The 26582-nt window shown below is 40.7% G+C and overlaps 1 protein-coding gene across 1 annotated transcript in view; it reads right to left on the bottom strand.

Annotated features, from left to right (window-relative positions):
- The window catches only part of LOC137278676 (zwei Ig domain protein zig-8-like), a 109923-nt gene extending 90286 nt beyond the window's left edge, over positions 1–19637 (bottom strand). The window contains exon 1 of the mRNA XM_067811182.1: positions 19277–19637. The gene's annotated coding sequence lies outside the window, so the exon portion shown is untranslated. The remainder of the gene's footprint in view (positions 1–19276) is intronic.
- Between the last annotated feature and the right edge of the window lie 6945 nt (positions 19638–26582).

Here is a 26582-nt window from a genome sequence, read left to right as displayed (position 1 = left end):
AAGGAGGCCAAGCATTTCACACACATTACAGCTGATTCTACACATTCTACTACTTCTAAGGTTGTGGTCAAGGCTCGTGGGTCAAGGAAAAAGTCTGGCCTTACATTTCTCGTTGGAAACTATATTACAAAATCAATTGTTTTGGAATAACTGAAATCAGGATATTCTAACAGACTAGAGAGTGCATAGGACTGACAAATTACTTTCCAAAAACTACACAGCTTTAGTGTGATTTGCTAACAGAAGACTATGGTGGGTTAAAGCTAGGACACTCACAGAGATGTGTCCGACATTACCAAACGTCTGTGTGCACCACTAACAGAGAACAAATAAGTGACGACAAAAACAGACAACTCTTGGCTAATCTACCCGTATACAGAAGAGCATATACGACGGGTCGCGCATATATAGAAGTGCATGTAAATAGGCCTCTGACGGGTTAGCGCATGTATAGAAGTGCCTGCAGGTAGGCCTCTGACGGGTTAGCGCATGTATAGAAGTGCCTGTAAGTGGGTGTCATAAACGTGTAACTACCTGTAAAGGTAGATAGATGTCTGCTTGTAGATAGATGCCTGGCCATGCACTGCATCTAGAGAGGTGTTATATACGTGTTAGTGCTTGTAGATAGATGTCAGGCCTTGCACTGCATCTAGAGAGGTGTTATAAACGTGTTTGTGCTTGTAGATACGTGTCTCACGTGATACAGCCTCTAGAGAAGTGCCTGTCGACAGTGTCTAGATGTTTGTCTCGATTTCTCACACTTTCCTTAAAACTATTTCTCAAAACATTGACAGGTATATTCATTACGTCAAAGCAAACTAATCCATTTGTACCGCTTGTGTTTCTCTGGATCTCTTAAGAAAATATGTTTAATTACGACAACCTGACAGCTTAAGATCTGTGCACGTGATGGCCCATTCTTGCGTCTATTTAGCACGGGAAACATCGTTAAGTCAGAAGCAGTGTTTGGATGCCCTTACATAATAGTCATCAGCCATTAGTGCTGAGCAAGGAGGGCTCAGTACATAACAAAAATATTTTAAATTCAACAGAAAGCCAAATATATGGTTTCCCTGGTGCAAAGATACTTTTACACAATGGGTCTCCGCGATGCACTCTTTATTTCTCATCTATTTGAATCAAGAGATTAGTGAGATCCAATGTTAAAACCCTGTTGAGCATCTTTCTGTAATTAGATACAAACACCACAGGACCCGCGCCGTTAACAGATAGAGCTTCGTCAGTTCCTTCATCATCTGCTCGACTCTATCTCCTATAACACTTTAATCGCTGCACAGGAATTTATTTCAAGGCATTCGTTTCAGACATTAAATCTCACCTTCTCTAATTTAGTTTGTATGGCAGCGAAATCTGCTTGACGTTTGTGGGAAAAAGCAGTGTTCTTTATCAAGGGCTAATCGCCAGCAGGAAAATACGCGGCCCAGTGCGGCCCATTATCGATTTAGAGGTATTCTCATATTTCGCAAACATTTCGATAATTCGAGAATAATAATTTCTGTTTGTAAATGTCAATCCTGCCATATTGCAAAATGAAGAAGAATATCTAAATGACAGGTTCCCGGTAATGTCTTCAATGAAGCTGCAAGTGTCATCTTTATGTATCACAGGGTCAGGCGTAAACTTAATCAACTTATTGTGATTTGCATCTTTTTGCACCTTATGTAACTGATTAATTTACAGATGTCAAATGCATGTCTCATTTCGCATTAAATGTTTCTGAAACATATATTTTTGGGATCGTTGTCTTCCAGGAAAAAATCGGTATTTCTTCCGGCTTTGAAGATTGAGCTGAAGTGTGTCCCGATTTCTGATTCCCGTTGACCGACCCTGGAGCGCCACTCCAATATTTGTGTGATCACTTCTCTCCTTTAATCTTTCACCTGATTGGTTTAATGGCCAACCTTACCCTTCAACTCGGCTCTACTTGAAAACTCGGAGGAAAATTTGCAAGCTATAAGTTTCGATAGCTTTTCTGCGTTCAATATGCAATGGAATGTCAGCGGTTGAATCGTATCACCTCATGTAACCAATATCCTTTACATAAATAAGTGCAAAAATAATTATATCCGACGATAGTCATCAAAAAGTTGTAATCGATCTTTACCGTGGCGTATGAATGTGTCTCAGTAATCAGCAAGATTGGGAGTTATCTACATAAGACGTGCAGATATAGTGCATCTGTTCCAGTAGGCAGAATCTAGTTCCTGATAACATTCCGTGGCTGTTGCAAGAGTCCAGGCATCTGCTACATGAGAGTAATACTGTGCTGTGAAAGGTCTAAACTAATTGATCAATCAGAGACAAAAACATCTAATTTTGATAGGACTTGTGCAGCTTGGCTCATATAAAATATTCTGTTCTGCAAAATCAAGCAATTTGCACTTGAGTGACAAACCGAAAATTGATGCATTCACTGTTTTTCATTCCTGATTCAAATGCAGATTTTGTTTAAGATGCTGGTCGTGAGAACATTAACTCAATTTCACACCCGTGGTTACGACATGTGGTATCATAATGTGGAAAACAGTCTTTATTTATCTTTGATGAATTAGATTACACACCAATCAAGGTTCACATTTTCAATTCCGGTTGAGCGTTTATTCATGAATATATCAAGTGCTTGGATAACCGGTATAGTGCAGCTGAAAATAATATTGGATCAGTTTGGCAGAGACTGAGTTCCTGTTTTCATCTGGAATAAATAACTAACATTAACATAAAATCGTTTTGGTCAAGCTTCATAGCCGACATGCAACTGAAAAGTGCTTTGGGATGCCATGGCAGGCTAATAAGATGTACCACAGCTTGGTGCAAAAATAAATATGCATCTTTCAGCGAGACGGTACTAGTTACTGACAGGGCGCTTGTTAGGAGATGACATACAAATTGTTCCAGGAAGCAGTAGAGGCCCATTTTCTCAAAGCCTCCCAGCAACCATGGCCTTTCATCGCTGTTTTTAAATAGATACGCACATAGAGCAGTGTACCCCTTTGCTCTCTTAGAGAATTTCCCAAATACTTGCGAGTAGTGCTGCAGGTGACGAATTAAAATGTTATGACTGCTTTTCCAAACGTTGGGTACCTCGAAGACATTGAGAAACCTCATGCAAGCATAACACAAGACACGGATACAAACAAGACGTTAAGTGGATAATGAGGAGAGGACTGAGTAACGACGTATATAACGTCCTTGCAACCCTAAGCAGTTCCTAACACTGTAAGTAACAGTGACGCCATTCACCAAACTTTGACCTGTCTCACGATTCAAACGATGACATTTAATTAGAAAACAAACCACTTGCCTAAATAACCACATTGCTAAAAATCCAATCAGTTAAAAAACTGAAAATGGCAGTACTTCCGTGAAGTTCTAGTATTAGACTTGACTCGCGTAATTAGTATTTATCTTCTTGCGAAACTATCAAATGATGACAATGGCAGTTTTAAAGCGTCAGATATTCTAATATTGTTACTCTATAATCGCATTCAGTATCTTATGCCATTTTCCAGATGCCACGTTGAAACAAACAACTTTCGCTTTCATTCTTTAAATTCTTTCGAACACTATTTAAGGTTCTGTTTTTAACGTGATAAAGAGCAACAGGAGCCTAATACACCCTGATAGGAAGTCCTCTTGATTTATTTGTGAGCAAGAAAGTTTGAAACCTAGCTAAACAGAAGATCCTAATTTCAACACGTTGATCTCCAACAAATTAGAAATCAAGATATGTTGGCACCAGCCTATCAGACAAGACAGCGAGGGACTTACTTTTTTTTCCCTCGCAGGACGATTTGGCCAATTACCTCAGGATCTCAATGTCGGAGCGCATTCCAAGGTTCTGAAGACTCGTTTTCGAGAATTAAAAGGATGTATTAGCCAATTAATGTTTCTCTTGGACTAAATCTCAGTTCAGTATAAGCGAGAGAAGACATTTATGTTTTCATATTTATGGATTTCCTAATCACGTCCACATTGGTATTCTTAAATGAAGAGGCAGCTAATTGCCTCATAATTAAATAATGTAAGATATACCCTGAAATAGCATACCATTGATATCACATTAAGTAATCCTCTGGAGTCCATATGTGAAGAGTCATTACATCCAACTAGGTCTTCTTAAATTTCCGCAAACGAAGGTATATGACTAAACAATGAGATGCCTCTCAGGCGAGTTAACAGCTATATTGTACCGACCACACTGGCAATATCCATGTCTGAAGTGAATCACCGTGTTGCTGATTAAGCCGTACACTCTCGAGAAGATCTAGGTTCAGTCTGGTCTTCAGGAACTCATACCTTTCTCGAAAGGCGACTAACCAGATTTACAGATCAGACTTGGTGGCATTGTTGATGAATGTTATTGTATACTAATTGAGCAAATCGATGTTCGTAATGTCAGTCACTGGATTATGTGGTCCAGACTCGATTACATATTGATTTCCGAGTATTGCTGGGTGCGACGTCAGACAACTAACAAACAGACGTGAAAGACGAGAGGCAGGATCCGATGGTCAGTCTTGCTGATTTCATTGATGGGTGTCATCTTATCCCAAATCCACAGATCAATAATCGTGAGGTCCATCACTACACTGTCTTGAATATTTACAGACGGATGTCGTTTGTCTTGAATATTGCTGAGATCTGCGTCAATGAAGAAAGATGCAGTACTGTTGTGGCCTGTGCGACAGCAACAACAACATTTCGCTTTATAAGTGTTGTAATATTGTTCAGGAAACCAAACTAAAATTTTCAGCAGGCTTAACTTTCTTATCTTGCCATTTCCAGCTGTGGCCAAGCTATGGTGTCCATTCCTGAGTGGATGACGGCAACCTCATTCACCAACCCCTATTATTGGAGTAAAGTAGTAAAACACATACAAAAACACCATAAGCGGTCAGTTTTCATGTGTGGTGGTGTTTGGTCCTGGGCATGAAGCTGAGGTCACAGGTCAGCATAAGTTGCTCGGACAGTCCTTGGGTGGGCGATCGTGTTCTAGGACTGCAGTCCTGCCCCACAACGAAGCACATGTGACAAATGTAGTCTCACCTTGGACAAGTGAGTATGTTCAAATTGCCTCTGTTCACCCAGCAGAAAATGGGTACCAGGTGGCATACGTCATGTGACTATAACCTTCTAGCTCCTAACAGGTAGATTGGGTTATCCATGGTAATCATATGCCTGCTTTGACTGTTAGCGCTATGAGCATTTACCTCGTGAATGGAGTCTGGTACAAAATAAGTGCTTATGTTATTGTTCATCAATATTCCAGCTATTGTTGAGGTTTGTCTACAAATAGTCCAGGCTGGATCAAACAGTCCAGTGACTGACATAATGAAGACCGATCTACGTAAATGGAATGCAATGGCATGTGCCATCCAATCCCACTAGTCGCTTCTTTCAAAAAATACTGATTGCAGAACATCGATTCTAACACCTATTTGACCTAGTTTTGAACAGAACCGTGTACTTTTTGGTGTTCCTGACGTCTTTTCGATTCAGATAGAGCGGTCACTCTTGCAGCAATAATATGAACTTACTTACACGAAACTAAATTCATTTCTCCCAGGACCGACTATACTGGCGGCCAAAGTCGACAAGCCCGAAATAATTACACGGCATTGATGACAAATTATCACACTCTGAAAACCCGGCTAAATCCTGGTGGAAGCCTCCACATCAGTGTAAAATGTGTATGCCGACTCTGCCATGACTGAAACATACCCTATCCAGTACGCGATGCAGGGTAACGCCATGTGCACAGGGTTGCAGAAGATCAACAGAAAATGTTAAAACCTGTAGCTGCGAGATCTTGCAGATGCATGTGATGCTAAGCAACAGTGGCTTCTCGTGGAATGTGGAAGCAAAGTTTCCATCAAAAATAAATCAAGTGTCTCTTTTCCTCCCTTTCCCTCAGATCATGTTTTCATTTATATACAAACACATTTTGAATGTTTACTGACGGATGAGATGAAAGACCTTCATGCCTTTCTCCTGTGTCCCACTGTGTCTGGATGAAGATATTCGTCATGTGTTGTTGTCCATATCCAGCATGAATACATTCACCTGCTGGATCTGATGGTACCGGGTACCGGGTACCTCTGTGGAGTGTAATATCGCCGAAGAGGACAAATGTGAGCATGGAGAGTTCCATTAAATTATTCAACTACATGGCTTCACTTTTCTGAACTTTACAATTACCCTTTGAAATTACGATCAAAGGGTCCAACAGAACACTTTTCCTTTTAGAAATTGGCAATACTCAGGGGTGGTTATGGGGCAAGCAGCCAAAATGGTACCAGTAAATCAAACGTTCCAGGAATACAAACAAGTTATCACCAGCGTCAACAACAGTGACAGCACAGCAGTTACCTAAGATACATCTTCTGACTATTCATGTTGTATCACACTGCTGACGAGGAGAAGGGGTTATATCAGCTATTCAACTGAAACACCTGCCCGCTCCTGGGTTGGCAAAGATGACGACACAGATAATGTCTGTAGCACAACTACTTCTCACATATGTCTGGACTACAGTACAAATACCAGTAGGCCATGGGAGAGGTGATATTTGCTAGCAGAATACTGAGCACGTACAGACTGCTGGCTATGATATTTATTTACTTACCTGCACTACAAAATGGATAACACAATATCGTCCCTGAGTCCTAAACACAATTGTGTTCAATTTGCCCTATTGTTTTATTGTTCAACAGACGACTGTTGTTATTGCAAGTCTATAGCAAATGCCATTAAGTTCCGCAACTAATAAGACGAACCGTCAGAACACATTGCAACCGTTATGATTTACTACCATGTCATGGAAAAAAAAGATATTTCATTACAAAAAATGGTTAATGGAAAATAATTTACGTTGACAAAATGGAATCTATTTGCATATAATGTGCATATGTCAACAGTTGGTCAATGGAACAGGAAACAGAAGTATGGCGTATTAAACAAATTCAGACACTCGGGCTAAAAGGGTATTGATTTGCTCTAATCTAATATTAGTTTTGAGGAAATTCATCCGTGAGTTACACTTTATGCAGTCATTCATCACCATCACTAAAAGAACAAAGGCAGGGAATTACCAAGCATTCATTGCGTTGGTTTCCGTTACACAATAGAGAAGCGTAACTGAATTACCACAGCACCTGGTGGCAGGGCATATATCACATTATACTTTCTATGTATAAGTCCACGGTGTAGTGTAAGTATTGAATTGCACTAAACCCAATTTACAGCCACGCCTGTAGTGTTGGTGCAATAACGGGAGATTTATATATCTCCAGTGACTAACACCGTTCAACGCCATGTCATAAACTTGAACTATTTCTGTCAACTGCTGTGCACTTCTGACATTGCAGGTCTGTTTTAGCTCATTTAATTATACAAAGCGATGGAATGGTGTCACATCAAGTGAGGTGATAACTCCTAATTATAGGTCGAAAGCGTTGACTTATGCATTTGATATGTTCCGGATGGAGGTGATCACACAAGTGTATTCAGCAAGGTGCGGCGAGATGGAGATGGTTTTAACTCGACATAGAGGAGTGATAAGTGTGTGGTTTACCTCCAGATAGAGGAGTGATAAGTGTGTGGTTTACCTCCAGATAGAGGAGTGATAAGTGTGTGGTTTACCTCCAGATAGAGGAGTGATAAGTGTGTGGTTTACCTCCAGATAGAGGAGTGATAAGTGTGTGGTTTACCTCCAGATAGAGGAGTGATAAGTGTGTGGTTTACCTCCAGATAGAGGAGTGATAAGTGTGCGGTTTACCTCCAGATAGAAGCGTGATAAGTGTGTGGCGTTTACTTCGAAATAGAGGAGTGATGAACGTGTGTTTTTACCACGACAGCAAAGGGTGATAAATGTGTGGTTTTAGCGCGAGATAAAGGTGTGATAGGTATGTGGTTTGACCTCGAGGTAGAAGCGTGATAAATGTTTGGTTTTATCTCGAAATAGAAGATTGACAAATGTGTGGTTTTATGTCGAGATAGAAGATTGACTAGTATCCAGTTTTACGTCGAGATAGAGGAGTGGTAAATGTGTGTATTTTACCTTGTAATAAAAGGGGTGAAAATATGTGGTTTTACCTCGAGATGAAGGAGTGATAAGTGTGTGATGTATCTAGAGATAGAAGGGTGACAAATGTGTGGTTTTCACCTCGACATAGAAGAGTGATAAGTAAGCGGTTTTACCTTGAGAAAGGAGGGGCGAATAGCTTGTTTCGAGACACCCAGAATCGCGCGATATTGTAGTGATTAGCTTACACTTCCATTATATCATATTCCATTAAAGCAAGCCATCTATTATATCGATAAGCAGTAATGCATTATTCATTACAATGTTCCTAGATATGGTCACCATGCTGACACGTCTACCTGTCCAGTATGGGCGGAAGGCAATATCAGCGTCATAATGAGCCCAAAGTTTGAGACAGGATGTTGAACTTGTCATCTCTGTGTGTGCGTCCAAAGACCAAAGTCGGTGAAGATGGAGCTGTGGAAGCCAGCAATCCACATCTCCATCAAAGGAGGGTAGTTTTCAATGCATCAAAATTACATTCGACCACATAAATGGAATTGTTATGCAGGTGGGGCTCGTTGCAGGATCCGGGATTTGTCTTTTCACGTTTGTATATAAACAATAAACGCATGTCTCCAAGCTACCATAGAGTTTAATAAGGCTGGCATGAGATCAAAAGAGGAAACGAGTCATCACTGTTTAATGGTGCCTCAGAAACATAAAACCTTCTAGTTTACACCCTGAAACTACTCTCGGTTATCAGTTCAGGTTCAAGAAGGTTGCTGTCCAATGGCGCGACACACAGAGAAAGTATTTTTTCTTATGAGGATAAAACTAACGCCATTTCCTGCACATCGATTGTTACGGTGATGTGATAACTACAGAGGTATTCTTAAAGTACATGCAACGTTCACGTGTCTACAATCCCCCTGGTACCTTCCCATGACTTGATGGACAATCTACCATTGCTGCACAACCTCCGCTATACAACAGTGTTATGTAGACGCTGGTAGGAGCAAAGAATGGTCTACAGGCAGAGAACCCCGAGGAGTTTCTGCTTCAGGACTTTTGTGGTTGTTTCTGGAATACTGTTCTTCCTACTCTAATATGCGTATGTCTTTTTTCATTGCTTGAATAAATCATTTCCTGCCGGGGCCTTAATTACTAATCTGTGTGTGTTTTAGGCTTGTCGGAGCATGATGGTAATTACATCAGGGATCTGAGGACTGACACGTTGATGGCGTCAAGTCCTTAGCGGACCTACATCAATGAATATTACACTTGTACCCCACTTACTGAGGTGTCAGCAGCTCTATATAAACCCACACAATCACGCACCAATACTTCGTAACACTTTTCCTGCAAGGCACAACCGGTGAGCGCCACATGTATGTCGACAGGTGTTGGAATGAGGTTCAAGAATGAGTAACAGTGAGTGTGACTATCACAGTCGATTCCTTTCCTTCCCTCTCTGATAGTCAGTCTGATAGGAAGGTGTACCTTTCTCTATCTGTCCATCTCTCTGCCTGTAACGCAGCAGTGTGACAACGACATGTAAAATTGAATGTAGAATTCAATCCCTACCTACTAAACAAAGGCAAAATTGCACTACTCAATAGTGGGATTGCCTCTAACCGTACATCGAAACCCCGGTCATCTCCATGTGCAATTGCCTATAAGCTTATCCTTACTTTTACCCTGCCTGGTACCCATTTGATGCAAATATCAAGGTAATTGTTCTAGGCGTCACAACATGTTTCTGAAAACGTTTCGGTGTACATCAGAACCGAAACACCGGAGACAGTAGTGACGTTTGCCGAGTTTTTAACGTCTTTACCCATAGCACACGCTCTCCGCTGTCGCCTAGTAACGAAGGTCTCTCCTGCGATGCTCAGATGTTACCCCTCCTTCAAACTAATACCCAAAGTCCGACAGCCACCCACAAACCTATGTATCAACTTGAGACGGCGGCGTCTCGACCACTGAGGCTGTGTTTCCCGGGTCGCTATGTGAACCCTATTGCTGTAGGTTCAGAAGGCGTTGGTAAAATTACTTCAACGTGCGTGTACCCTTCCTCGCAGTTACGTGCTCAAAGGTGGTGAACTTCTCCAGCTAACCAAGCCATTATCACCCTCTTTGATGCGGTTCTGACTTTTTCAGAATGCGACCCAACACATCTCGGAACGTTATGCATCCCGCGAAGCCAAATAACAGAGATTATGCAATAATACACTGTCGGTCTCTGTGAATTATTAATTCCTTTTCTCTTTGCTCGCACGCGATGCTGAAGAAAGAAGTTCACCCGACAGATGAGTACTTTCTATAAATGTCATGAATGCAAACACTCAGCCTTTAGAAGCATTCTACAGCTCTTCTGTCATTTACATCTTATGGATATAAATATCACGTTTCAGTTGGTGCTTAATCAGCGGATGTGTATTCGCGTTTCGCATGCGAAAATGGATTGTCAAAATTATTTGATGTTTTCAAACCTGTGACGCCTATTATGTCCTTTCACATTCAAAAACTATGTAATTTTCATACAAAGTGCACTAACAAATGACATCATTGTATGAGAAATTCTAATCCTTCATATTTGGCATTATGTCTTATATTCAGTTCAGTCCATTGCTCTTTCTCCAAACCGAAACACACCACACGTGTGAGTGTACAACAGCCGCTGGAATATGTCATTTCTATGCACGACAAAACATCATATTGTTGGACAAATTGCTTCAAGCACTCCCTAATAGAATCGTGCAGGTCTACAAGCTACAATGCTTAGTGTGTCAAAATATGTTCTTATCAATAGCCCGCGCGGAGCGTGAACCAGCGAGTCTCATTACCGCCACCGTGGCCAAGATCGCGCATTGCCCACATTGCTGTGGAAGGTGGGCAAAATGTTACCACCAACGTAACATTTGCCTCTCGACTAACTTCGTCTGTAGTTATCAGAAGACACAGACGTTGATATAGAGGTTATAAAATGTAAAACACTTTACGTTAACTGGCCGCTGCATCTGTGAGCGACATGACTGCTGCATGATTATTCATGCCGTAATTGAGTGATCATTCTGATATTTACAGTTCGAATATGACCTAAACGCATTGTAATCTCATGGAGTTGTGGTTCGATAATTATATGAATTCCGGTTAAACGTTCGGTTTGAAACACAATTTACAGTTTATTATATCACGATATTACCCGCTTCTTGCTGTACACAGATCAATAGGAGTAATGACAACGACAAATCGCGATTAACAAGGCACGTGCTAATCGAGATAAGAATTGATCTTCAGCAACCCCTGCTTGTTGCAAGAGTAAGAGGCGACTAACAGAGGGTGGTCAGGCTAAATGACTAGATAACACATGTCATTGTATTCTATAGCTAGTTGTGTAGATCGATGCTCATGGTGTTGATCACTTGATTTGATTGTCCGGTCCAGAATCGATTATTTACAGGCTGAGGCCATATCTTGCTTATTGCGACGTTTAACAACAAACACACACAACATACAACAAGCACGATACGCACTGTAATATAATTCCACAGATAGTAATACAGTGTTCATTGATGTAATAATTTCTTAAAATTGGGCTTTAAAATATGCCATAAGGAAACACTGCTCGAAAAACATATCACGTGTATCTATCCGTTAAAAGGACCGTTTGACTCACAATGGCGCTGTATGGTATCGCTGTTGGGAACACAATGACTGGGTGTAGGGTGTCTATCTCTGCTCTTTACCGTCATCTGTTTCTTCCCCTCGTTAACGGTAATGTGTGACATACTTGATGTCAGTATATCTGTAGACCTGCGGGCAAATGAAGACGACCTGTACTCGCCCTTATGTTTGAGCGTGTACCTACAGTGTGTGCACACTGTATGACAGCAGGTGATGTACACTATCTGCTGCGCCAAGGGGGTGTTATAAGAAGACATCTATGACCTTGCTACACGCGATATTCACAACTAAGATTACACCTGTGTCTTGGTGACTTGCTCATGAGACTCGACAGTTGCAAATTCTGGACTTCTTGTCACATTTAGCCGCAGTCGTTGCGTAACTCAACTCGTGTTTTGAGCATCGTTTCCTAATTCGTTTCAATGAATACATTACAAGTCGCATGCAAACACAGCCAAAATGACATTTGTGTACGTCACTGTACAATAAAATGTTACTGAGTCACCTTCAACGACAACTTTACACTCAAGACACAATTGAACAATCAGTCACGGCGGCAATGCCACAGAGGGTCATCCTGGCTGTCTTCGTGGTTGGAGGTGCAGGTCGGAAATTGGAATGTCAAGACTTAAAATACCAATCCGTCATCGGTGCTGCGAATCCTCTTCACGTCACTGTGTTTTCGTCATTTTCGTGACAAATCTCCTGGATACTGTAATTGTGGATGGCAAATGACACATGCTACAAATCGCCAAGCAGTAGAGGGAAGTGGAGGTCTGCATGTTTGGGACACAGAACATAACTATATACACCTCTCCAACATTTTTGAGAAGGTCATGGGATTAATGGCAACACTTAGGAAGGAGAGGACACAGACTGCTTATCTGAGAGTTTCAGAATGAGGTTTAAGCCTTCATAAATTATATTGCACGTTATCCCCTGTGTGCAGGCGGTTCATTGTAGATGTTGTGTGTATGCAGATAAGGCAAGATGGCATATTATATATATATATATATATATATATATATAGAGAGAGAGAGAGAGAGAGAGAGAGAGAGAGAGAGAGATGTTCAAGGTAACACAATATTTCAGTGGACATTATTATTAATAGCACACTTATATCTGAAACTTCAGTATTGAACAGATTTCAAGGGGAGGACTTAATCATTCCAGATCCAGACCGCCACAGCACCGGGTGTTCCCAATCGCAGACATACTCACCACAAGTCAAATGCTGGAGGAGGGATTCAGATTCAGTAAATCTAAGTAAGAAAACAATGATTTTTCCTGTAGTATATATTACCTTATTTCTATCGATCTGCAATGGTGAAAAATAAATCATCTCATTGTAGCGTTTATATATGACGCTAATCCTGACGTGGGCTGGGGGTGATATGATGCCGTTATATAAGTTGTTCGGGTTCATCATGGCACAAGACTTGTTAATTCTATTGGTAGATGGTAACCAGTTTAGCAGTGACCGATCCGAGACGTACCGATGAAAACCACGACGTACCCCACTGGACCGGCCACACATGCCTCCTACCATTAATGAAATTTCCTATTAAGGACGTTATTTTCCAAAACCTAAGATGCGGTGATTGAAATAAACAAAAATATTTATAAAACAGTAGCTTCATTTAAAGATTGTCGGCTAGTTGAAATAAATACGAGGGATTATCAAAAGTAGCGAGCCTCACATGTAGCTGCTTGTAGGTCTTATTTGCCTACATAATATCTGTCAGTCTCACACAAATTGGTTTGCTATGCACCAGCCTCACGATCCTCATTTTATCTGACTTCTTATCATGGTACCAGCAAAAAAACGCAAAATCAGCAATAAATACATCACAACCGTCATGGAACAAAATATGCAAGGAAGAGTTTTGTAGAGGTGTGTAGGAGTCCGCTAAATTCAAACTTATTTATTAACGTGTATAAAAAAAGCAATTTACAATTACAATCGCGTGCTAAAGTGACTCCCCCTCTTCATGTTTACTGAAAGAGCTTGTTTTGGAGACACTACTCATTCTTTTCCTGTTGCCGTCATCATCAGGACATAACTGATTTTAATGTTTTTACTAGTCATTCATGATGCCAAGAGTTTAAGGTAAATGCTGAACGGTGTTTAGCTCCAAATATACAGCAGTACCAGCTGTTACTGGGGAGGAGGAGGTGGGGGTGGCTTATAAAAACAGCTCCTGTCTAAATCTGAATCAAGCAATCAAATCTTGATTTGATTATGAGGAGAATGCAAGCAATACCATTCTGAACATGATTTAGATGATATTATCTGGGGACATAGTTTTTTTTAATGGACGTAAAGAAAACTGCGCCTCAGTGTTCTTTTTTATACAGAATTTAAACATTTGAGATCTCTAAAATAAACAGAGATCCAGACACAGGGACACTGTAGCAAAATATGGGTAAATTACAAAAACACAAACAACAGATGTATGTGTATGTGTGTGTGTGTGTGTGTGTGTGTGTGTGTGTGTGTAGAGAGAGAGAGAGAGAGAGTGAGAGAGAAATGCATGCATCGGGTTTATACAATAACTGAATTACATCATTCATATGTAGGATTTACGAGCTGTATAACTGATTTACAGACGTATACTAATATTGATTACTCAACTATCTTGCCAAACATAATGGAATTATCGACGACAAGCATTCGGAACGTTGTGTTGACGGTACTTAATGATTCGCGTCTAACAACCCTGTGATGATATCTTGAGATGATATCTCTTACACCATCGATTCAATAAATGGCAGTAAGTAGGGAATATTGGTCTCCAACTGTGACCGTAAAGTACGTCTTCCTAGTCCTTGCTACGCACATAACAGCATAACAAAATGTTACATTACAGGAACAAAACCTAGCCATCAAAGGAGCAGGAGAATTTTGGCGTCGATGTTGGAAAGAACCGATTGAATCTCAACATGTCTGATAATGCGGGCGTCATTTTGATCACGTTTTCATTCGGAATCCACGTTTTGGTACAGTTCAAATTCGTGAGAAGGTCTGTTCTTTATCGGACATGCCTGTCTATCAGTAGGTCTGATATTGGGTTTTGACTGTAAAAATAAGAACGCATGCGTACCAAACCGAGAAGTATTGCACGGGACTCCTATTGCTCTTCATCAAGAGGTATTCACCCTTTTCGGGGAGGCGTCTGTTCAGTGGCACTGGGAGCCGTTCATGGAGGCTCCATCGTCACGATCATCATCGTCGTCGTCGCCGTCGTCGTCATCATCATCATGCAGGTCATCGTTGGGTCTTGTTAGCGTATGTGTAGCATTCAGGACACACTAACACCACAGACCGTATCCCTGACCGATTCCTCTGAAGCTTAGCACGAAATAACTGGGTATAGGGATGCATTTATCAGCGGACATTTCCATAAATCCTCGAGGCTACTTCTATAGTCCAAGATGTCTTCACCCTACCTGAATTAATATGGCACTTGAGAACGACAGAACACTGTTATCAGGATTCACATCAGCTTAGCTAAATAGTAAAGGACAAATACCATTAGTAAGATATATACTGCTTTCGAGATCCATTACCATCTGTGTATGACGTTTTAAACGTTTTTCAAGTGATAATTGTGACACAACATATTGGGTATTAACGCCGAACTACATCTGAGGTTTAGAGTCATATTATCCCATCAGATGTAATCTGATATTTCCTCTTCACAGCCATGGCTGTGAGATTATGCGCTAGGGTTCATTTGGTTCCAGAGGGCATATCTTGTGTTAGGGATGGACGAACATTCCTGGTGGTTGAAACTTCTCCTGACGCCATGGAAGTTTATGGGTGGGAAGTAAGACAGAGACTACACAAAGCTTCCCCGGGCTAGAATCTAGGTGGATGTGGGTGGGACCACTGGACATATTCTGACAGGTATATAGATATGTTCGGGGGGCGTGGAGGTGAGGGTCTTAACCCCCTGAAAACACCCAACCCCTACCCCAACCATTCCCTCTGTGGGTTTGAATGGGCTTTCTTAGATGCATTTGTTTCAGGGTCTGCATGAAAGACTTAGGATAGGAGATGTGACAGTAGATATACTCGGCTTTCCCAGGACTAGGTGCATTTGGTAGGGAGCACTGGCCATGAGGATGAGGAGGATTGACTGTAGATATACCTCCGGCTAGATGAGTAACTTCGAAAGACCCATGGGACTTAAAATGACGGCACTCTGTTACACACTTTCTGTAGCTTGCAAAGGGACATGGGGAAGTTCGATGTCTGTAGACTATATTCAACAGACTGTCTGCACTGGAAAGTTTTATGGAGTTTAGGAGACGAATTATTCCTGCAGACGAAACAAATCATGGTTCCATCCAACATATTGATAAATCTATCAAGTACATTTGACTGCAGACACACAGACGCTTGGTTAAATAAAAACAAAAGATTAATGGCAACGTGGTTGGGCTGTGATTCCTGGGTCGAGCTGCAGCAGTTTACGGCCTGATACCACAACTTGCCTTCCACGGACAGCAGCATTATCTTAAGCTTGTCCGGAAATATTCAGAGACGGCTTTACTAGTTCTTGTCTTGTCGTCCATAAACCCAAAGGCCATAATGAGCGCGGCGTATCTGTGGGCAACTATCCTACTTCCTAGATATGTTCACAAAGTATTGAAATGCCAACCAGCGAGTTAAACGATGGTCCTGCCTACATCACCTTATACAGCAATCATCGTATTACGCCAAAGCTTTGCCAAGTTTTCAAATCATGGAAACTTTCAATATTACAAAATCTTAATAAAAAATGCAAATCAGTGCTTTAGTGAACAGAATTTACGAGACGTCATCTCGCAGTAAATTGTTTTTAACACTTTCACAAATTCAATTATATTACTAGTATCACTCAGCTTATAAGGTAATAAATCAATATCACTTCTGGGGAAAAGTCTGAATGGAATCTGAAGAGGAAATTATCCCGTTTGCAAAGAATAAACATTAAATAAAAAACGTGCGGAAAATATTCTATTTACCGAGACTATCTGACGATTAAAAATCATCAGTCATCGACAAGATAGCATGGCTGCAGGAGTTAGTGACTGGACATGAAGACGATGCCTCGGTGGCGCCCTGGACGTATTTGTAAATGTGCAACGTGTTCTCAGCTATTAGCGACACCACGCAAGCACACTTTCAAACTTCATTTTATCATGTACTGCCAGAGTACGCCTGAGTTAAGAGCCAAGATTCAGCTGGTTGTAGATGCAGACATGCCGTATGTTGAGCCGCCTTTTTAACAACACAGATATTTGTTGGGTGATAACACCATGTATTACTGCCTCGGTTATTGGGATGCAATGGGTGCTTTGAGACCTAGACTTATTCCAGATAGCATTCACTATCAGTGACAATGCTGCAGATGGCTTGTCGGACTTGGTGTAATAGATATTAGTAACAAAAATAGCTCTTGTTCGATTATTTTTTCTCATTACTACTTTCGTAATGTCTCTTATACGGATGACCGATAGTTACACCGTTAGATTTCATCAATCATAGTCTTCTGCCGTACATATATTTGCCTGCGTCAAGACACCTCAATACAAAACAATTAACCTTTCACTTTTTTCTTCAGTATCCGTAGTATATCACAAAGGGCAGTGGCAGATGCTGGCAACTGCAGACAAATTCATCAACATTGTGACTTCGGCTAGGTAGCCGCTAAATCCTGCTATCCTATGTTATCAGCATCGAGTGAATACCCTGTATAGGGTTCTTCAATAACAATTCCATGTACAAAGTACCCGTCGTCCACCCAGGGCCAGGATCAGTGTACATTAAAGAAGAACGCTTTGACATTTGAGTTAGGTTTACTGTATTCCGGAATCTCATTAATGTGGAGATATTGGACTCCCGTTCGACTGTCCGACTATCCCTAGAGATCAGTTCAGAGATATTACAGAAAATTCTGATGTCATTATCTCATCCGCCGCTACGTTAATTACAAACTGACCACTTGGATAACCTATGTGGAGGCCAATTTTGTTTTATTTGGCACAACGGTCCCATCTGTGTTCTCACAGTAGACCCATCTGCCTGACCACATCTTGATATTACAAAATAAAGTTTCAAATACTGTTTCCTCGTTCGCCCCAGAAAACCGTCAAGTACACTATGACGCATTGCTGTTGTAGTTTTTCATGTACAAATGAAATAATTCGAGTACTCTCCTGTCTTCATAACATGGCCAAATGTTAATCCGCCAAAATGCAATCAATCAATAATTTTGAACTTTACATGGCGTGTTTCGTGGTGTCTGAAAAGAAGCTACTGCGAATGTCGCCCATTTTTCTAATAGAATTGTAACCTTCGCCTCAAAGACGGTGGAAATGTAAACGTAACAGCAGTAGATAGCACAATATATTGTGCCGACTCAAATACTGAATAACTGATGGTATCATTCTATTTATTTCGTCCAAAAGGAACATCCACCACACATACAAACACCCTAACAGCCCCATCAGACAATGATTGCTACCAACTCAACTACATAATATTTTCCAATCTTTGAATGTTTAATCCAAACATATAAAACAACAACTTCTGAACTGCTTCTTTTTAACCTCAAGGAAGCATAAATTGAATGGAATCGCTTCCTGGGAATCTGCAAATGTCAACACTGTCAATGAATCTTTTAGTGAAAGGAAATGACCGACGTTGAGGGGTCTGGCAGCATACCTATTACTAATAACTGTGGGGAGTGAATGCTGCCAGTGTGAGGTTGACAGCCCACCCCACTCGGTATGTACCCACGGCCACATGCCTTCATGCATGCTACCACCTTGCAGCACTGGCTTGTGACTGACAGCAGAGGCTAACTGGGACTTAAAGAAGTATTGAACAGACACACATTCACGATCAATGTGTCTGAATGTGTATCAAAGTTTACATTGTGCGAAACTATATTTGAAAAGAACTCATAAATATGTCCCGTTGCCGGCGTCAAGGGTGCGCCGGTTTGTAAAATCTGTTGTGATAAATACCCCGCCGAGCGAACAAAGAATAGGGAAGATACCGGTATTAATCACACGGCGTGAAGTGTACCTTCTGACATGTGCTTGACATTCGCTGAAATCGACTTGATAAAGTTGTCAGAGGCTATGTATATTCAATACATGAAGTCTCCCGTTTGGGGTATTGATGTCACAGATAGAACACTTATACGTCCTTCACTCTCTTCACACGAACTATCTGCAAGTGTGTAATCAAAGTATATCATACAGATTCCAAGATAAGCGAATATGTTTCAGGCACCAGTTCCAGAGAAGATAACCTTTTAAAATCACAAAATCACAATTTCATAACATACTGAGTTGGTAGAGTCGTACTGGCAAAAACGTAATATATCTATATTTAATTACAGCTAATGGTTTTCACATATCTCGAGCAAAGCATGCGAGAAACTTGCCAGACTAAACTTTGAACGTACTGAAAAGTCTACACAACGGATGTAAGAGATGCTGACAGAATACTGAGGGTTGGCAAAAGACGATGTAATAACCCACCTGTTGATGTTAAGTCCAGTAGTGTATATCCTTTCCACCGAGTCTAGCACACCGAGTCCACCGTTCGCTGTACATGCATCAGGCAGGCTCCACCAATCAACTGAACAATGGTGAGCCACTCACACAGTGACTCCAGGCGTCAGCTGACAACCTGTGCTACTCCCTTCCAATTCTCGCTCTCCTCACATCTCACACAGGACACACACAAAACTCGAAGAAAGACCGCCTCCTTTTTTCCTCAGGTCAAGCGTGGGGATACACCAATATAAGCCAATATCTGTTTAGCGTCTCTCGCTCCCTTTCATTGTGAAGGATAAACAACTACTATAGCCCGCCCCATACCGCCGTCTTCGCAGCTGTTACCGGTTCATTACGGGGCTGACAAGTTTGGAATATCTATTTCTTGTGTGCAAACTTCCCGCGTCCCTCGTCGCTTGGTTTGCAGTGGAGGCTGGCGATTGTTGCGATGCTGGAGCTACAAGAGAGGCGCTTTCACTCGTCTCTCAGCTGGTGTAGTTTCTCTGCTATCGAGAGTGGATGAGATCCGCACTTTGGTGAGAACGGGAGTAGAAATGTAGGGGGAGTAACTCTGTAAAATATTGGTTTACACTTGCAATTAGCATTACAGTGCCTTGTGTGACAGAAACGTCACGGTATGCATGAATTAACATGTATCCTAAATTTGTGATGAATTGTTAATCACATGTTGTTCGTGGTTATTTCCTGGCGCTGGTATACAGAAAGGAATTGGGATAGAGGCACTTAAACGAGCACATATGTATGCGTATGTACATTGTACACAGTTGCACTTACAGAACAAACTGGCTGACAATCAGAGGAACAGCGACAAAGAGCAGGATAGTGGTCTCAGGACAGATGTGTACGTACTGTGATAGATAGATAGATAGATAGATAGATACTGCACTAAGAAGAGATGTGTACGTGCTATGATAGATGGGTGATAAGTACATACTGCTTTAAAACGAGATATGTACGTACAGTTGTACACAGAAGCTGCTCTATAAAGAGATATTTAAGCACTGTAATTAAATATCTGGATACATAGATACTGTTTTAAGAATATATATGCACGTACACACAAATACACACATATGTGTATATGTGCTAACCTAACGAGAGATTGCTCGTTCTGTAACAGAGGGGTAGCTGAATAGAAATGCACCACATGAGTGATGTGTTTGTACAGTTATAGATAGGTAGACACAGCTCTGAGAAATATTTACGAGCTGTTATAAATAAATAGGTGGTTCGATAGATAGATTCTGCTCTCAGAAGAGTCATGTACATATTGTTATAGATGGATGGATAAACAGGTTTATACTGCTCTTAGAAGATACATGTAAGTCATGTTATAGATGGATGGATAAACAGGTTTATGCTGCTCTTAGAAGACATATGTATGTCCTGTTGTAGATGGATGGATAAACAGGTTTATACTGCTCTTGAAAAATATATGTAAGTCCTGTTAGATAGATAGATAGGTAGGTAGGTAGGTAGGTAGGTAGGTAGGTAGGTAAGTAGGTGCTCGAAGACACATATACGTATTTTTGTGGATGGATAACGAATATATATATATATATATATATATATATATATATATATATATATATATATATATATATATATATATGGATGGGGAGGCAAATGCATTTAAAAAGGTAGTTGTATTCATTCCAGGCAAATTAACATATAGTTAGATACACAGATAGATTAACACATAGTTAGGTACACAGATAGACAGAGTAACATATAGTTAGATACAGAGACAGAGTAACATATAGTTAGGTACACAGATAGACAGAGTAACATATAGTTAGATACAGAGACAGAGTAACATATAGTTAGGTACACAGATAGATTAACATATAGTTAGGTACACAGATAGACAGAGTAACATATAGTTAGATACACAGATAGACAGATTAACATATAGTTAGATACACAGATAGATTAACATATAGTTAGATACACAGATAGAGTAACATATAGTTAGGTACACAGATAGAGTAACATATAGTTAGGTACACAGATAAACAGAGTAGCATATAGTTAGATACACAGATAGACAGAGTAAGATATAGTTAGATACAAAGATAGATTAACATATAGTTAGGTACACAGATAGAGAAACATATAGTTAGATACACAGATAGAGTAACATATAGTTAGATACACAAATAGACAGATTAACATATAGTTAGATACACAGATAGACAGAGTAATATATAGTTAGATACACAGATAGATCAACATATAGATAGATACACAAATAGATTAACATATAGTTAGGTACACAGGTAGACAGAGTAACGTATAGTTAGATGCACAGATAGACAGAGTAACATATAGTTAGTTACTAAGATAGACAGATTAACATATAGTTAGATACACAAATATTTTAACGTATAGTTAGATACACAGAAAGACAGAGTAACATATAGTTAGATACACAAATAGACAGAGTAACATATAGTTAGATACACATAGATTAACACATAGTTAGGTACACAGATAGACAGATTAACATATAGTTAGATACACAAATAGATTAACATATAGTCAGGTACACAGATAGACAGAGTAACATATAGTTAGATACACAGAAAGACAGAGTAACATATAGTTAGATACACAAATAGATTAACATATAGTTAGGTACACAGATAGACAGATTAACATATAGTTAGATACACAGATAGATTAACATACATTTAGATACACATATAGACAGATTATGCTGCTCTTGGAAGACATATGTAAGTCCTGTTATAGATGGATTGATAAACAGGTTTATACCGCTCTTGGAAAATATGTGTAAGTCCTGTCTTATACACAGATAGACAGATTTGTAGACAGATGGGAAGTAGGCCACTGCTCTGAGACATTTGAACGTGCTGCTGAAGATACATAGACACTTTACTAAAATGATGTTTGCCATTATTGATGAGCAGACAAACATACAGACACACAGGTACAATTCGTGACCAAACTTCCTAAAGATGGAAGATCCCCAGTGAAGCTATCACAGTGTACATGATTTACACACATACACCTGATTACTGACTTACAAAACACACCAGGAGTATAACCTTGCCATACTTACTTCCAGACATCTATATTTCCGTGTTATCCTCGCTGATTGTAGAAATCCTAGGGTATAAACTTGACGGAGCTGACTGACAGCAGGGCGATAAACCAGCGATGTTATGGACCGGCATCAGGCACGTCCTGCTTACTCGCTTATCGCCCACAATCTCGGCATGTATTGCCGAAGTAGTCTTAACTTGCACAAGTTATGAGTTGGTGTTTTTGGACATTTTCTGTAGTTTGATGGGGATAATCTGAAATTCAGACTCAACGCACGCCATCCTCAGGGGATGAATAAAAAACACAGGCCGATCCGCCAGGGATGCACGTGGTTATTTTTATCACATTTGCTTGGAACTCAAAATATGGCTGTCAGTGAACACCACATTGTACTCATTTCATGAATCAAATTGAAAAAAACGGTAATGAAAAGTTTTCTCCTTTCCAGCGTTGCCAATAAAAGATTCGCAATCCCCTCTCCTCTTTCATCCATTGAAAACCTTTCAGGTCAATCCATTTTTAGTGTCCAAATATTCCCCCCGTGCCTCCCGTATCCCCGGAAATATACATAAACATCTCCGTGGCTCAAAGACTTCTTGAATATAATGTTTTACTTGGCCAGGAACAGTCTTCACTTGTCATCCTGCTCGGAGCGCCATCTATGTATGGCGGTGTTAAGCGGCCTATCAAGCTACCAGGAAATATCTCTTTACTTGTTCACCATCATCATCTACAGAATATCGACAGAAATATGTCCTCCACATGTAGGGGTATTTGCCAGTATCCTTTTACAGTGTAAACAGGATTTCGTGCAAACGTTTTTCACGTGTTAGAAAGGCGATTGTATCCAAAATGTAACTGGTGTCGGTCTTTGTCTGTATGCTCCTCAATACCGGCAGCACGAACACGTAAAGATGCAGGTATTGATTACAGGTGCGGAGGAGATACAGGTGTGTATAAGTAACTGGAACAGCTGACTTACCTATTATCTATGGGGGCATTTTCTGGGAAACCAACGTTTGTTGACTGATTGAAACCGTGATATGTATACAGATGTTATGTGTTGATCTGTATCAATAAGGGTTGTACTTCCCTATCGCCATTAAAGTGTTCTTACCGTGAGGCAAAAGAAATCTGTGAACACATATACTAAAGGTATTTACAATAGGTCTATTCAAATATAACGGATAAATGACATGAAATGATCGAGGCAGGACTTGTCTAATAATATTCCAGTTATTTTACGGATGATTTTCGAATTTCATTACATACTTGCATTGCCTAAATTATACAAACAATACGCTTAGTATGCTGTGTAACACGAAACGTAAACGTTGGTTTTTTTCTATATTTTCGACCCGTGAAGTTCTAGGGTAGGATATGTATAAGTCTTCAACAACCGACAAAAGGCGAGTTGGATTGTCGCAAGAGGCGACTAACGTGATCGGGTGGTCAGGCTTGTTGATTTGTTTGACACATTACATCCCTACCAAATGCGCAGATCAATGCTCATGCTGTTGATCACTGGACTGTCTGGCGCAGACACAATTGTTTACATATAGCTATGATATTGCTGAGTGCGTAAAACTAAACTCACTCACTCTGTATATTCTTTCTTTGCGCCTAAAGCTCAATAAAGCTCAAAGCGTTGCACCTAAAACTAGAACTTTGCGGAGACTATGAACTCCCCAAAACCTCAGCCATCTGCATTAACCAGAGTGTCACAAGGGCTGGGCTCCCGGAGGAGAATTGGCCACTCTCCTGATCTGCTCCAAATGGCCATGGGGTACCAAACCAAGGGCACCGAAAACGGAAGGGAAAGGAAAGGCATCCACTGACAATGTGTTGGACAGTCTCTATAAATTCATTGCACAGTCGACATTTTGTGCTAATATTTTTCTCTGAGCTTCAGATGTTTTAAGTGAGTTATATACTCGATCCGACGTTTTTGTTGAATCTTATCATTCTGAAGCTTATCTCGAACTTGCATTGCAAGTTATGTGTAACTCTGATCTTCCACAAGATGCTCGATAACTATACCCTTTGTAACGTGTCCGTAACTTGCCACGTTTCAAATCAGGCATTACATTTGTCGAGTCCAAATGCGCAACATCATTAGAAACCTGTTCTTTCAAACTGGAATCTCCTTCGGCAAGGGACACGATGTCATTCATATATAAGGGATGAGTAAGTGGTCTTGGGAATCTGTGCTGAATCTTGGGAAAAATGCAAAGGGCTAAATGACTACCCTTGGAATATTCCCCTTTCGATCGGAGTAGATTTCAAAGTCTGCACCTGCCCTGGAACCACACCCCACTCATTAAAGACATGTATATCAAGCAGCAGTCTATCGTATACGTGTCTCATATTGGTATACAATGAAGATACTTTAGAATCCATTCACGTGGGACAAAGTCGCATACTTTTCTGTAGTCATTCCAGCGGATGGAGAGGTTGCGTGATATGTTTCAGCCTTTTCCAAAATCACTTTTTGTACAAGAAATTGATCCTTGCACCCAAAGCATCCCAAATGCCCCTTCTGCTCTCTGTAAGTCATATCATTCGAAGAACAGTAAGGTGATACGAGGTTTGTCAAACACCCTGTGAAAATTTTATATTGTGTGTTCAAATATGTGACAGGGCGGAGGTTTGCGGACCAGTCAAGTCTCCTTTTGGGGGAAGGAGTATTGTGTGACCTTTCCAGAACCATAGTGGAGCACCGCCTGTGTCCAACAGTGAAGTGAAACAGTAAAATAATGGTGCTTGGGCGCAGTGTAATAGTTATTCAGCACCGGTTTCGGATGCCTTCAGGTCATAGGGCTGTATTCGATTTGGACTTTCTGATAACCCTTTTCGGGCAATCTGGTAAGGTGTAACAGACAAAAGACCTCGTAATAACGGACCCGTGGTGCCTCAAGCTTACAGTCACCGGGCACACACCACAACCTCAACCTTTCAGACCTTTCATTGGCATTCACGAGAGGCCGTTCATTCTCACTATCATCCTTTGTCTTCAGTTGCATGCAAAAGAGCTTTTCATTATTTCAGTACAGTCTATTTTGTGCTGGTAAATGTATTTTTCTTTTCCCATTTTTTGCTTTCTTTCCACACATTAAATTTTGTCTTGATGGAATCGAAAATTTGGATAAGTGTCTTTTCTTTCGTTGTCTTACACTGTAATTTTTATTTTCTCCAAACTGACTTGTTTCGGTTAGATATTACTGCTATAGCATATTTATATAGCGCACATATCCATGCAACTAGTACATGATCAAGGCGCTGTCGAAAACTGACACTCAGACTCAAAGGTACACAATATTATCAATCTCAACTCACTGGGGAGCATACAACAATTGTAGCCACTGGGCGCACCAAGTTATCGCGTCTTTCCGATACTTACTTGGTATTCATGCACTACTGGGTGGACTTTGTCTGTGTTAACTACCTGCAAGTTGGTGTTTGCACGTATTCATGTGGCCACCATCTGGTCATTTTCCAAAGGATTTGTCAGTTTGTCAGCACAGGATCATGCGCTGGAGATTGTGACAGCACTGAAAGAGTCTGCACAGAAAGCTGACTCCACAGTGTTTACACCCGGCCACAGGTGTACACTCCAGGTTCACTTTGTCAGTAGCCTGGCACCTCAGACAGCTCGCCCACCATGCCCTATTTGATCATATACCGGCAGCTGACATATTGCAAACATAGACCAAAAAAAAAAAGAACAATTATTCCGATTCAACAGTTACTATTTAAGCTTTAAAGCTGGCATTCATGAAGACAAAAACCTGAAACCGTATAACAGTTAAGTATGTGATACACTATACAACTCGGGGTCTACATACAGTTAGAGGGAAGGGTTCAACAAGGATCTGACAACATACTCAAACACAATAGTGTGATAACACGAGTGTAATGACATGAATTACTTATACAACAGTCATTCCATCTTCACCTGTCCCCCACCCCTTAACAACTAATCAACACAATTTCTCTTACGAAACTGTTACCCTGGATGAGGATATATCGGTAGGTTGTTCATCTGGTGCCGCCCACCGATGCCACAACTAATGCAGTGTCTGGGTGCCTTTCCCCGTATCTCACTGAATGCACGAGTGCCCAGTCTAGTGACCAGGAGGAAGATTGATGTGTCATATTGAACCCAATTACGACTTGCTCCATAGCACAATGATCAGGG

Source organism: Haliotis asinina, chromosome 3 (assembly GCF_037392515.1).
Source record: "Haliotis asinina isolate JCU_RB_2024 chromosome 3, JCU_Hal_asi_v2, whole genome shotgun sequence".
Taxonomy (NCBI): domain Eukaryota; kingdom Metazoa; phylum Mollusca; class Gastropoda; order Lepetellida; family Haliotidae; genus Haliotis; species Haliotis asinina.
The sequence above is the reverse complement of the archived record's forward strand: the minus strand, read 5'-3'. Positions and strand labels throughout refer to the sequence as shown.